Source organism: Geospiza fortis, unplaced genomic scaffold (assembly GCF_000277835.1).
Source record: "Geospiza fortis unplaced genomic scaffold, GeoFor_1.0 scaffold108, whole genome shotgun sequence".
NCBI lineage: Eukaryota > Metazoa > Chordata > Aves > Passeriformes > Thraupidae > Geospiza > Geospiza fortis.
Genome location: NW_005054439.1, coordinates 441,656 through 456,384, shown reverse-complemented (window position 1 = coordinate 456,384; position 14,729 = coordinate 441,656).

The window sequence follows — 14,729 nt, the reverse complement described above, 5'->3', positions numbered from 1 at the left end:
AGTTATCTTGCAAGATTTGATGAGGTCTGCAGCCAGCTGCCTGATAAAATGTTAAGAAAATCAGTCACAGCAAAATTCTTAGCAGTATGACTTGAAGATGTACTGGGATTGTAGCTGTAATTTTTCTGGTTCAAGATTCTGAACAAGACTATGACTTCTCTGAAACAAAATAAGACAGACAGCAGCCACATCTAGGTTTCTGGGTTAGGCAGCTGAACGTGAGCCTTTTGCTTCATGCCTTATTATAAAAGAAGGCAGACATCATGAGTGAAAAAGATAGTAGTAGTAAAAAAAGTACATAAATGTATGTGACAACACCTTTCCTTGCTTTTTATAATCACTTATTCCTGATCTCCAGTCTCCTTTAACCAAATATGAGCACTATCTGCATTTTATTTGCATATACTTGGGGAAAACAAAGAATAAGAGGGAATGTTACATAATGAGCACATAGGATGGTACTGCTCAGTGTGAAAAAGACAACAAACCAGACCAAGGTATGGCACTTGATGAATTTCTTGGCAGCTAGGGCTTACCATGACTGGGTTGTGTTTTTTTTTGAGCTCAGCACTACAAGTGATTCTATTGCCCTTTCAGTAGTAGGAAGAAAAACCTAGGATGTAATTTTTATTCAGATAATTATAGGAAAAAAATCAAGTGTGCCCTTGAGAACATGCCTATCCAAAATTAAACACAGATATTCTTCAACTAGAAGGGCACATTCAGGATATAAAACAATTTTTCTGAGTTTACATGGAACTTCTAAACTCAGAGAGGCCTGTGAGAAAATGAAAAAAAGATGCTTTGAAGAATTTGAAAGTTGTGACTTTACTAACATATATCCGCTCTGGCAGAGAGAAGCACGTATTATATATATAAATGCCCAGGATACCTTTTGCTTGAAAAAGCCCACGCTGTCACATTTCTGTGACTGTTTGCTGTGTCTGAAAAGCAAGGTTCATGTGCAAATAAACCTTGAGACAGGTACTTGAAACAAGACAGGTAAGCAGGGACTAAGAGGAGTTTCAGAGATGCAAAACTAAAATATGACAAAGGATTTTAAAACTTTGTGTCCGCTTCTGTCCTACTTTCCAAAACTTACCAAATTCAAACAAGCTAGTGTGCATAAACCAAAGAAAAACATATTCCCCTCCAAAAAAGGGCTCACCCACCCTAAACCCAGGAGCAGCAAAACAAGTAACACTTTTGCTCCTTTGGCTGTTTACTTCCTCTCTATTTAAACATTCACTACTGACAAGGTTGTGGTTACCACGATCAGAAACATCATCACACCATCATCTTATCATCTTCTTCCCTAGTCTTCCTTCCTACACTAAATTCTGTTCAATGCTTCCTTTGATCTAAGAATGTATTTGTTTCAGTGAGAGTCCTCCCATTCCCCATGCATATCATATGTCATTGCATAACACAAGCACTCCCCAAGTACTCTATAACTTCTCAAATGCTGTCTACTGGCACCTTATCTACTGTTCACACAGCTGCATTCCTGGTATTGGACACCACCTCCACTTGGTATTTCTAATTGTATAAAGGGGTGGAGTACAGTACCCTTAAATTCTCCATCTTAATTTAAGAGTTTTTCTTGCTGTGTTACACAGTTATCTATTCCCTTTCAACCTTGGAATTGTAAATGAAGAATTGTTCCAATTGGTCAGACTAACACCTTCCATGGTAGGGCAAATTTTACCCAGACCCTGCCTGACCTACACTCTGGGCACCTGAAGCTCAACCCCATTCCCCCATACTTTGTTTTAAGACAGTTTAAGAGGCAGATCTTCCAAAATTAGTTACTTCCCCTTTAGTTTTAACCAATCCATTTCCACTAATAAGGAGAGACAAATACAAGTATATAAAAGTGAAAAAATAAGAGTTTACTAAAAATTGAAACAGCAACAGGCAAAAAATAACAATAAATCATCACTAATTACAAAATTTCTGAAATCTCAGGGACTGTCTGGAGCAAAGAAAAGCTCAAAATGGCTGAGGAACCCCTCCCCCAAGATGGCGGCCTTCACAGTCCACCATGTATGGGGAGACACAGAATGTTGCGGTGTGATGTCATGGTTTGCCTCAGATACCTTGGGTTTCTCCCTGAAGATTTCTTCCCCAGGGTCTGCCAGCCACCTCTCGCTCCCCCCCCTTGCCCCCTGTTGAGCACTGTCTGTCAATCCCGGCATTCCAGAAGGGCATAGAGTGATTGGCAGAATTAAAAAAATGCCCTCCCCTCGGAGGACATTGGGCCATCCAGGTGTCCTTTGTTCCTTAAGACTTCCCCCCCTACCTGGTTGGTAGCCCTCTGTGTCCCTTCCCTCCCCCTCTCCCTGGGGTTAAAAGGAACAGCAACCACGCGGTTGGGAAGTTCTGTTGGAGCAGTTGCTAGATTCAGAGGCGTGTGGGCCAGGAATAAAGCTCTGGATTGAAACCCTCCATCAGAACCGATTCCTTTCCTTCACCATCGCCTTAAAGCTTTTCTGTCAGAGGTAAACCTGAGGTCCTGTATGTCTGGACTTGCCTCCAAGTGCCCAGCTGCAGCATCCAGCTAGCCAAAGGTGTCTCTGAGATGAAAACACCACAGTTGCCGCCTTTTGGTCAAGCAGCAAGGGCCAGACAAGCCCAGGCATGTCCCGGCCAGCTATATTGGTAATTATTCCAATAACAGAGGAAAGATGGCAGCAGCCCACCCCCTAGTCCTTATTGCTCTGGTGGCAGCAGCTCCATCAGCAAAGGCAGGTGGCACGCTCTGGTGGCTGGATCTACGGGAAGCTGCTTCACTGCAGCTTCCAAGCCACTGGCATCAGTGCCGAGTCTTGGGTCTTGCCCGAATGGAGGGGAGGAAGAGAAATGGACTCTCGAGCGCCGACGCGCCATGGTCCAACCCTAACCCACTCTGGCTTCCTACTGCCAACAGGTGTTGTAAAATTCACTCTGAAACAGTTTCTGAGTGAGAAATGCAGGGCTGCTACTACTGCTGCCTTGAAACCTGTCTGAAACAACCCCCTGAGATGGAAAACCAGAGGGGAGCCTCTGCCCGCAGTACCTCTGTGCACTCTCCCTGCAAGAACCAAATGCAAAGAACCAGAGCCAAGAGAGCTCTGTTTGAGTGACCAGACTTTTTAAAAAGCCTAAGCACCCCACTTCCCCTAGCCTCGAGGCTGGGACTTAAAGAGGCAATAACAATTTTGAGCACAGATAGATGTGGAATACTGTAACATTTGGGGTTACACAGGACACTCCATGACCTGACTTAGTGACGATGTCTGCACTCTGTGTAGGCTTATCTCTGTCATTTCGGACCTATGTTACAGACAGATTGTCTGTAGCTCTGGCTTTTTCTGTTCATCATTGGACTTCTTGGATTGACAGTAGATGTGACTTGTTACTTCATCCTGGATGAATCATCCCTGGATTGCCAACAGATCCTGTAACTACCTCTGGTTTGGCTCAGCTCAGAGCTGGCAGAAACCCTTTCAGTGAGCCCCCAGACTGCACTGGGGTCACTTGCTCGGCCCCCTCATGGAGCAGCCCTATTTGTGCTGCTCTCAGATGAGATAGCTTCTGCTCTCCCCAGGCAACCTGTGGTACCGCTGTTGACATGGAGCAGACACAAAAGAAGATCATCTCCTTTTCTGTGTGACCTAATGGTATTTTACTCTTGTGGCTATGCTCATGGAGCTGACCATGTCCTCTGTGCCATCACTGTATTGGAAAGTAAAAAACCACAGATATACCAGATTGCAACAAAACAGTACACTGAAATGGTATGATCATCTAACAAGAGGAAAGAGGGCATGTAGGACAAATAAGCGCCATCACATTCTTCTTTATCAGTTTTGACACTTTGTATCCAAAACTTTGTCTCTTCTACTAGGAAGACCTAATAGAACTTTTGTTGACACTACTTCTTTTATGATGGTATTGGATTAATGAATAAAATAGTTTGCATAACCTGCAGAAAATTTAACCATTTTCAAAAAATCCTGTCTCACAAACTAGAGAAAAAATAAAGTCAGAATATACAAAATGTTCATGATGTAGAAATCCTTTCTTAAATATCCAAAGCAATTTTTTTTTATTCTCAGTAAATCATAACATTCTACTTCAATGAGAATTGTTTAGCATTTTAGCTACCTTAAAGATGAAACTTAAAAAAAATCACCTTCAACTATAAAGCTGAAATTTTTTAGTTGAGCAATTGCAAACAGGAGTTTTAGAAAACCAGATTATTTTTTCTGTTAAGTTATTAATATGTTTTCACATATGCTGCTAGTAGGTGAAGTCTATTTTTTAGCACCAGACTTTCTCAAGACCCTGTAAAAATAGCTTAAGGCAACCACCTCAGCAGTAACAGCTCCAGAGCGGAATCAAACATTTAAAAATTTGTTTGAATGGCAAATTTTAGAGATGCTGGAAACACAAGAGCTGTACTGTAGTCCCCAAATGACCACAACTAACATTCACAGGCAAAGAATAAAGCAGTCAAGTACTTGCACATGAAGCCTCATCTTTATAGAGAAATACAAACCCAATGCCATGTTTCTTGTGTGAAGAGGAATCCCTTTGAATGCTATTATTTGATATCTGTACGGCAATATCTATTCCGATATTTCATAAATGCGCCAATTTCTCTCCTGAGTAGAATATACACTAAAAATCCATCAATGAACAAATCAGATCACGGGAAAAAAGGGGCAAACAAATAAAGAATTCCAAGATCCTGAGCATTCTTTTCAGTCAGAGGCTAGATATCCCTTTAAAAAGATAAATATATAGATAAATATAGATCAATAAATATATAGGTTTTAACTTTCAGGATTTTTTTTGTTTGCTTGGTTTTGTTTGATTAGGCTTTGTTCCTCCTCTTTAGCATTCCGTGCAGCCAATCTCAGATCAAATATCTTTTGCAAAGCTTCTAGTGAAAGTTTTTCAGGGTTTGGGCTGACATTGCAGTTTCTTTGGGATCTTGTCTCAGTTGCCACGAGGGAAAAGCAAAAAGTCTGTTGCAGACCATATTTTTGATTATTATCTTAGTTATTTTTTAAATGTTATTTATTATTTAAAGTGCTTTTTTTTTGAATCCTGCTGTATTTGAGTTTCATTCAAGGCCTGTCAGTTAGGAATAAAAACTGGCAGTTGAAAGACAGCCACTGTTAGCTTTTAGAAAGGTTACCCATCCTTTACCTCCTTCTGTGAGAAAATACAACACCCAGGACCTGGGAGGCTAAACCAGCTGTACTCTTTACTTATCATGACTGATACCATGGCAGCTCTCTCCCACATGAGACAGTGCTGCATCATTAACATAGAAGTGTGCTGAGAAAAACAGAACCGAAATGCCACAACTGACACCACAAGAATTCCAATGGGGTGAGTATTCACAAATCTTAGTTTTCGGGAACTAAATGCAAATATGAAATATTAATTTATACATTCATTCTCCAGAAAAATACACTCATGTAATTTAAGAAGCAGCAGTGTTTACAGAAGAAGGAATAGGAATCAGAACTTCTCTAATGGATTAATAATCATCAGGAAGTGGTTTGGTGCAGTGATGTTGTTTTGGCAAAACATATGTTATCAACTTTCTCTGGCATATGATGCCAATATATTTGATCCAAATTTTGCAAAACAGATCCTTCAGTGTAGAACATACTTTTACTTTTCAAAGTCTTTGTTTATACCTGAAAGAAATAAAAAGACAAACATAATTTTTATAGTGAATAACAATAAAAAGTATTCCTTCTCTAGACCAAACAGAATTCTATGCATAGATTTTAAAAAAAGCACTCTACATTTTGTAGAATTATATGCCAGCTGTTGTAGGGTGGAAAATCTCTATGGTACCTAAGGGTTGGAAAATACTCTTTGTTGTTTTTACTTGAAATAACAACTTGAGTTTTTTGACAACAGTTGCAACCTCTTGTTCTTTGTTTCAGCCTTTTTGTTTGTTTGGTTGGTTTTTAAATGAAGTTTTAGCCTTTAAACAAAAGGTTTCTTTTGTGTGTGGCTCTAAATAGAAAATAAGTAGGAAATTATCTCTGTCTTCATGTAATTTGAGGAGAATCATTCTGTGTTACTTTGTTGCTGGATGCTAGTTGGAGTGATAGCAAAGAATCTGTCACCTCCTTTTTCTTTCTTTGCCACAAGCATTACCATAAAATGCTTGGGTTAAAGAGTTTGTTCTTATTACAGATTTTACCATTAAAATATACTCTATTAGAAGACAACCTGAGTTTTTACAGATGAATTTTCATTGTTTCCTCCATATTACTCAGGGTATATATGCTATATAGGCTGATTGTGAAACACATTGCAAACAAAATCCCATTTGTTTTTAAAACTGTATATTTATTTCATATACTATTGAGGACTTTCATGATATAGTTTTCATATAAAAGTAGAGAGATGAGACTAAATTTTTATAAAGTTCTGCTTTGGAACTGAGGGACTCAAGAGTTTCTAGTCCTCCAGATGACAAGGTTGCTTCTTATGTGTGGGCTAGACTATTTATAAAGTGACAGAGTTTTACAAAAATAGGTATTTTGAGCCTGGCAATAAAATCACCAGAAGGGGGCAAGTGAGAAAAGAATTAGTGGAATTCCAGAAACACACAGAGAAATGTATATGTGTCATGTTCAGAGCAGTAATTACAGGTATTGTGATTTTTTCATGATTTTTCTAAAAGCTAAAGGAGGAGAAGGTATCTCTTTATATAAGGAACATCACGTCTAGTGTTAATTCAAAAAAATCAAAATTGCACGTAACAGTAATTTTTCTCTTTTTTAGCTGACCATGGAAACACAAAGTGACTTCAATCACAAAAACTGTGCAGTGTGCTTGACATCCCCAGGTTGCTGGTGAATAAAATTTTACATATATTTCATCTTGATGATGGCTAAGAGTTTATGTAGGACAAAATTACCAACAGCTCTTTACTTTGCTTTTGGGCCCTGTTCAATGTCTTTAGCTTTCAATTTATTTCCTATTTCAAACTGTAGTGTGCAATTTCCTGTCTTTAAGGCTTTTGATGGAACAGATGCATAAGGCAGGAATATCTTGGGTCTACTATTCACACCTAAATCTGTTACAAATGAGGAATGGAATTTGTGTTTTAAAGACTTTATAAATGGCATGTCAGAAGGACAATTTTAGAATTTTATCCTTCTTACCTAGTAAGGCACATTAACACTGAACTTCACTAGAGTTATAAATAAGTATTGTGTTTTGTTTTTTCCCTCTAAATATTTTCAAAATTTTTTTAAACTAACATGCTTTGATCAGGATACATTTTCTGTGAATGACTCTATATCATACTTTCAATGGCATAACTATGTACAAAGTAAAACCATAAAAGATGTGTTATCTTGTCATTTTCCTTGAGCAGTATTCAGCAGATTGCTCAGTTCCAAAGCCCTCATTTGTGCTGGAAAGACTGAGTTGGGTATGTTAATATATATTGATACTGAAGAGTAAAAATCTTACATGAAATCAAATGTCTTTAGCTATTCTGGACATAAGGAGGCAGAATCAATGACAATTTGGCTGTGTTTACTTATCTCAGAGTCCAAATTCAAGTAAATATAAGAAAGCAGTCAGTCAAACATGCCACAGAAACTTTCCTGGCAGTTTCCCAGTACACCTTTTTTCTCTTTATTGAGGTAGCTCCACCTGTGTCAACCAAAAAAAAACAGTTTGAGCATTACGGTTAAACCACATTTTTAGACTTTTCTCAATTATTGTCCTTGCCTATGGCAGGGGTGTTGGAACTAGATGATCCTTAAGGTCCCTTTCCAATCCAAAGCATTCTATGATTCTGTGATTCTATGTATGTATAGTTTGTACATTCATCCATGCTTCTGAATTATTTCAATTATTTTGTGATTGAAATGGAAAATAAAAGCAGTAGTAAGCTGATAGCATCTAGTGACATGTTTACAATAGCTCTGAAAGATTGTGCTTTTTCTGCAGCATCTAAATCCCACTACTCATTTTTGTGATGCTTAATTGAAGTGAACATCCTGTTAAATTAACTGTATGTATTATTTGAACAATGCCATTATGTATTAAGATGCTTTTTATAATTTACTCCTTTGCCAGCCTGACTACTGCTGCAATTTTATTCTCATTGCCACAGTGTGATTGTTATTGCTCAAAATTACACAAAAAAAGTTATTTTTAAGAGAAGCAATTTCTCCTTTAAATGTTGATTTATACTCTGGGATAATAAATTGAAGGGAAAAATTTCAAGCACCATTCAAATTTTCAGATTCGGAAATTTTGTTGAACATGCATCAGTACATCAGTATATATTGTGAGAAAAAAAAAAGCAAACCATGAAGTTATTTGTACATAAATCAATATTTCTGTGTTCACCGTTCCAAAAGGAGCAGATGATTTCTCACTACCATCTTTAGGCATTTAAATAAAAGTCCAAAACTAGAAACGTAGGATCACAGCATGCTCAGAAGAGAGAGGCAGATGTCTACAGAATTTATTTGAGGGTACCATTGTTGCAGCACTAGCTGTAGACTCCTTCCAGCACTCTAAATAACTTCTTGGGAGATAGAAACCTCACTCTCAGGAGTGCTGGAAGGTATTTGGTGGCTAAAGTAGGTGCTTGTTTGAGGCAGTATACATGCACCTCTTTCCTCCACCTAGTGTTAAAGTACAGGCTTCTGTTCCCACATACTAGACAAGATGTTGCAGTTAAAAGTATTTGAGTGAGGAAAAGGGGATTGTTGATTTCAGCTCAAGGGGTTACCATTTCTAGTGTAAGTAGTCTCTCCTCCAGACCTAAATGATTAATTTATTCAGATAGTCATGAACAAACCTGCAGCCCAGGAGGAGTCCACACTGTTTGTCCTGATGGACTGTAGTCCCCCACAGTGGACTAAGCAAGTGAAAAGTGTGAGTAGGCATGAGTGGCAGAGAGCAACTGAGTGAAGTGATGAAGCCTATTTCCTTAAGGTGATGGATTTTATCCAGTGGGATCTTGACAAGATTAAGGAATGAGCCCACCTGAACACCACAAAGTTTAACAAGTGAAATGCCGTGCATGTGGGTCTAGGAAAACTCAAAATCAATACTGACTAGGGGATGAATGGATTGAGAGCAGCCCTACAGCAGGCAACTTGAAAATACTGGTGCATGTAAAACTGGACACATGCTGGCAATCTGCACTTGCAACCCAGGAAGTCAGTGGTTGCCTGGGTTGCATAGAAAGAAGCTTGCCCAGCAGGTCCAGGGAAGTGAGTTTTTTCAGAAAATTCTCCCTCTCTATTCTGCTCTGAAGACAGCCCCCCTCCTTGGAGTAGTGCATCCAGCTCTGGGATCCCCAGCAGAGGAAAGACACAGACCTATTAGAAGCAGGTCTAGACATGGGCTGAAATAAAAAAGGGCATGAGACTCTTCTCCTTTTAACGCCTTTATTAAAACGATCAGCTCAGGATGAGGAAGCTCGACGGGGCGGCCGTCTCCGTCTTCTTCCAAGCGTGGCTCAGAGGAGGAGGATGTGCAGCTTTGTCCACGAGGAGCAGAGCCAGGGGGTATGATTCTCACAGGAAGGCCCAGGCGGTACCCGGATGTTTCAGCTTCTCCCTACTTCTTGGCCCCACGTCACCATTCCAGACAGCTTCTGAAGTCAGGGCGAGGGGCTCAAAGGTCTGCTAACATTTCTGCAGGTCTAGCGCTCTGTTCCTCACATCCAGGAATCACTCTAATTTCTTAATTTTACATTTGGCTCGTTGTTTTGAGGGGTTCTATGGTACATTTGACATCCAATAGAACATAGGTCTCAAAATCTGCATATTCTGATATCCTTTTCCCTCCCTGACTGGGAGAGGTACACCTTTGCCTCAGGCAGGGTTTTACCAATACAGAAGGAAGGCTATCAACCTGCCCTGGCTAGGATCGTTAAGTGATACAAAGAGAATTATTGACTCTAACGACTTGTAATTAACATAACAAGCAACACTGCCGAGGCAAATCGAGGTCTAAATTTTGTAACTCAGTTTTTCTACAGAAATAAAATTTACTCAAATTCTGTTCATAACCGGCCACAAAAATAATTGGAGAGTTGGAACACCTCTTTTGTGAAAAAAATCTGAGAGAGTTGGGATTGCTCAGCCTAGAGATGAGAGTTTTTAGGAGACCTTATTGCAACCTTTCTTATAAGGGGCCCTAAAGTGATGTTGCAAGAAAGTTAGGAAAAGGCCTTTCACGGGGACAAGAAGATGAAAAATTATTTTACAATGCAAGAGAGTAAATTAAGATTGGATATAAATTTTTTTTTATCATGATGGTGGTGAGACACTGGCACACACTGCCCAGAGAACTTGTGGATGCCCCATACCTAGAAGAGTTGAAGGTCAGGTTAAATGGGACTTTGAGGAACCCGGTCTAATGAAAGATGCCCTACAGCAGGGGAATTTTAGTAGATGATTTTTGAAGATCCCTTCCAGCCTAAAACTTTTAATGATTCTATGAGTCTTTTAATTCAACTCTATTTTTATAGGTAATAAATTAATTTTTCCCAAGTTGAGTCTGGTTTGCTCATGATGCTATCTGATACTTGATTTCCTTGTCATTACCTTGACCTGCAAGCTTTTGTTTGTAGAGGGGGAGTGAGAAAGCAACTCTGTAGATATCTGGCAGCCAGCCAAGATCAACCCACTGCGCAATATCTCTTGAAAACAGCCCAAATTAACCTAACTGATATGTCTGGAATCATAAACTTCAAATAAAATTCTGTCTGCAAAATATTAGTAAGAGTTTTGCTCTTTTATTAATAAACTTCTGCTGCTTGTCATGTCTCTGTTTTAACTAATCTGTTGTGCCTTATAATTTTTGTTAGAAAAGGTTCTTTCCTGCCTGTAGGGATCTTTACTACCTATATTGTGATTAACTAGTATTGTCTGGCATAAAGAAAATCCTTAAGGAAATCCTTAAGTGGTCGATGACAACCTCTCCATGATTGTTGCATGATGAAGCTAGGGAAAACTATTCAATCATGTAACTGTATGTAATGTCACAGAATGAACCTACACCAAGAAACGCAATTAAGATTGGCAAGCATTTTAATTTAAGTAGTCACTTTCTATCAGTAGTCTTTCTTTAAAACAAAAAAAAGCAAAAAAAGCCCCCCTCAAAAAAAAAAAAAAAGCCAACAAAACAAAAAAACACCAAGAAACCCCCATCCCAAAACAGCAATATCTATGCTTTTATGCTTTTATAAACATCCAGAAAAGAAGCCAGTGAAATTCTAAAGAAATTTCAAAGTCAGGGAATAATTTCATGAAATTATCTAGTATCCTCTAAAATTCATATGAACCTTCAATTTCAGGGCTCTCCTTACATTTTTCCTAATATGGCTTGTCAGATTGAAAGTCTCGTGGGGGTCCGGTTTGGCTAGCTCTGGACCCCAGCTTCACCAACAAGGACAAAAACAAAAGATAGGAGGCACTCTTCTTCTCGGGAGGGATGTCCTACACTATTGTGGAACACCTCCAGGGGAAGGAGAGAGTCCAGGAGGCAGGTAACGACATCCAGGAAAAAAAAGAGAAAGCATGGCTCATAGCAGGAGATTTTAAACCCAGGGGAAGGGGGATGGAGGAGAGCGACCACAGCCAATGGGATACAACTGAGAGAAGAGGTGAGGGGAGGAACCAACCCGGGCTAAGACCACCACCACAGGGCTTGAAGGAGAGGGGGGAACGGAACAAACCATGTGATACAAACAAACCACTTCAGTGCAAAATAGTAACTACTCAGTGCAAAATTCCAATCACCCAGAGCAAAATAAAAACTAAAGAAAGTAGTTAATGCAATACAACAATGGTTGTTTCTTCTCCTGAGGATAATGTTGCTGTGGAAGCTGTTTTGTGTGTATTTATATACACTCAGCTTTTTTCTTCAGGCAGTTTTATAATTCTACAGATATTTCAGATGCATAGTTTTATTCTTAAAATTTTATACACATGAAAAGAAGCAAAAAGGCTTATAGCAACTGTTCAAGTTAAAACAGCCTCCAGGCATGTCTTCAATGTGTATTAATCTACTCATGATTACTCCACATTGCTGTAGCTACTGTTTATACTGGCTATACTTATTCTTGCACCTTTTCTCTGTAAAAGAAAGACAAAACCAAAACATCTTAAAACCTGCATATTGCAGAGATTCACATAATTTGAGTCTAGTGTACCTCCTGCCATTTATTTTAGATTCTTTATGAGTAGAAACAGAATGAGTGTAACTGAATGCATGAAGACAGAATAATTCACTGAGCAAAGCATATGATAGCAGGTGCCTGGAAAAATTGCTATGACAGTGTGCTGAGGAAGACATGAAAACTGCATTCTTTCATTTAAATTAGGAGTCAGAGAAAATTAATATTATTTCCCTTATCCAATCTTTTTTTCCCATAGCTGATATGCATGGTATATTTCCAGGGAATTGAAGCCTCAGAAAAAATGTATTGGCAAGGAGAGGACCAAAAGGGATGGTTTTGCTATAGCAGAACTGTCACATATATTGAATTCCAGGTACAGGAATTCAGGAACAGGCAAATATTAAAAGATTTTACTTAGATCTTCTCTTTTTCATTTGAGAACTGATTCAAACCTGCCTAAACTAATGGGAATAAACAATCACTGTTCTGTGGTTCAGTTCTTTAAAAAATCCCTTCATGTAAGAATCTCAGTTTAATTTACTCACAGCTTTTATTACATACACTTGAGATAAGCACTAATTCAAAAAATAGGTTGATCACAATGCAAATATGTAGTTTTGGATGTCCATATTTTCAGCTGGTTCTTTCATCCAAAATCTTGAAGCATGATTTTCAGAAGCATAATTTTAGATCATGTCATTTGAATAAATTTCTAGTTCTTCTGTTGAGTATCTTCACTTTCAACGCCATTATTTTCTTGAATTCTAAGCGTACAAAATGAAGTATTGGCCTAGGGAAACTATTTTTAGGCTTGCATGACTAATTTACATGTTCAGTAAAGACCACAAGTACAGACAACATCTCTCAAACATTAAGCCAGCATAAGAATAGGTATGCAAGAAGGTATGTGAATAACCTCAGTATACCTACTGGTTGCAAAAACATCAGTATTAACCTAATAAACATGCAATTCATCTCTTCAACCACAACTTTGAAGTTATTTCATAAATTATACACAGTTCTATTTGAAAAGACAAACCCTCTCTTTAATCACATATAATAGTGAAACCCTTGTAGCTTGAGAATGGAGGTGAAGCATGCCATCTCCTCTTAGAAGCCACAGGTCTGTCTCTTTCCTACCCTGGACAAAGACAGAAGCTGCCCAGCACAAAGCAACTTTATAATGAAAGCTGTGCTCTGTGTGGCAGGTCTAAGAAGAGTTTCGTTGCATCCAGTTCTGTAAGGAGAGAGTTGTTGTTCTGCTAGGGAGGGAAGTCAGAATTTCACAGGGAGTGTGAGAAAGCATCCCTAGATGAGTTCTTGCCTGGGATAGTACTACACTGATACTAAGTATTTGCTTTCAGAATATCTCTGTTGTTTCAAAATTTCATTGACTGGTTGAGTTATTTTTAAGTTACAAGACATTACACCTCTTTGTAACCCGCATAGCTTCTGTCTACAATTCTTAGTTTATTATGATATTCAGTAGTTGTTAAAAACACTGTGACAGGATATATTAAAATTTCAGTGAAATTGAGTCTCTAAGGGAATTAGATGTTTCATCTGAGACATGGACAAGTCATACAGAAATCACGGGAAGCTATTCCTTCTCTCCCTATGCCTGAATTTCCCATCACACTCACATACACATCACTAACACAATTTTTATCCTACAGATAATTTGAAGGCATTGCTATTCTTTTGTTAATGTAAGAAAAGTGAGTTTAAAAATACATATAGTAAAGAATTTAGTTTTATTTGATATACCAAAAGCTAAGGTTGCATTACTAGCAAGTTTTCGTCATATCTGAATGAGCACATTTGGCTTGCAGCTCCTCAGAGAGATAATTCACTGAAGAAAAGTGAATTTCAATGGCCTCAGCAGATGTTTGAAGTTCTGCATGTACGAGAATTGAATAAATATTTGCATAAATATGGAGTGTTATTACCAAGGAGTTCTCAGTCAAATTTTGGTCTCCTTACTAATATTGGTAAAGATAACAGGACTTTTATATATTCAAAGTCAGAATAAAAAAAACTTTAGGAAATCTAAGAGTTACACAAAACAAATATGAAATCTTTCAAACAAAGCAACTTTCAGAACTCCTAGGAAACCTGTAGAGCAAGTTACTTGAAGCAACAAGTATGGCAGTGCTTGTTATCAGGCAGATCATGATTAGTCTGTGCATCATTCTACACTCAACCCCATAGCATTGTCTAATGCTATCTGTTATGAAAAGACAGAGTTGTTCAGAAATAAAGACAGGGCTGCTGCATTGCCTTTCACCAAATTCTCCTCTTCCTCTGTCAAACCTGATGTTGTGATTTAGCCCCAGCCAACAACTAAGTACTGCACAAGCTGATCACACAATCTTCACTTCCTTCTCATGTTGAAGGGGAGAAGAATATAAAAGATAAATCTCCTGTGTTAAGTAAGAACAATTTGATAATTGCTGTAAACAAACAAACAAAAACCAAAAACCAAACCAAAACCAAAAAAACCCCTGGCCCCGCCCCCAACAAAACCTCCCAGCCCTCCCCCCCC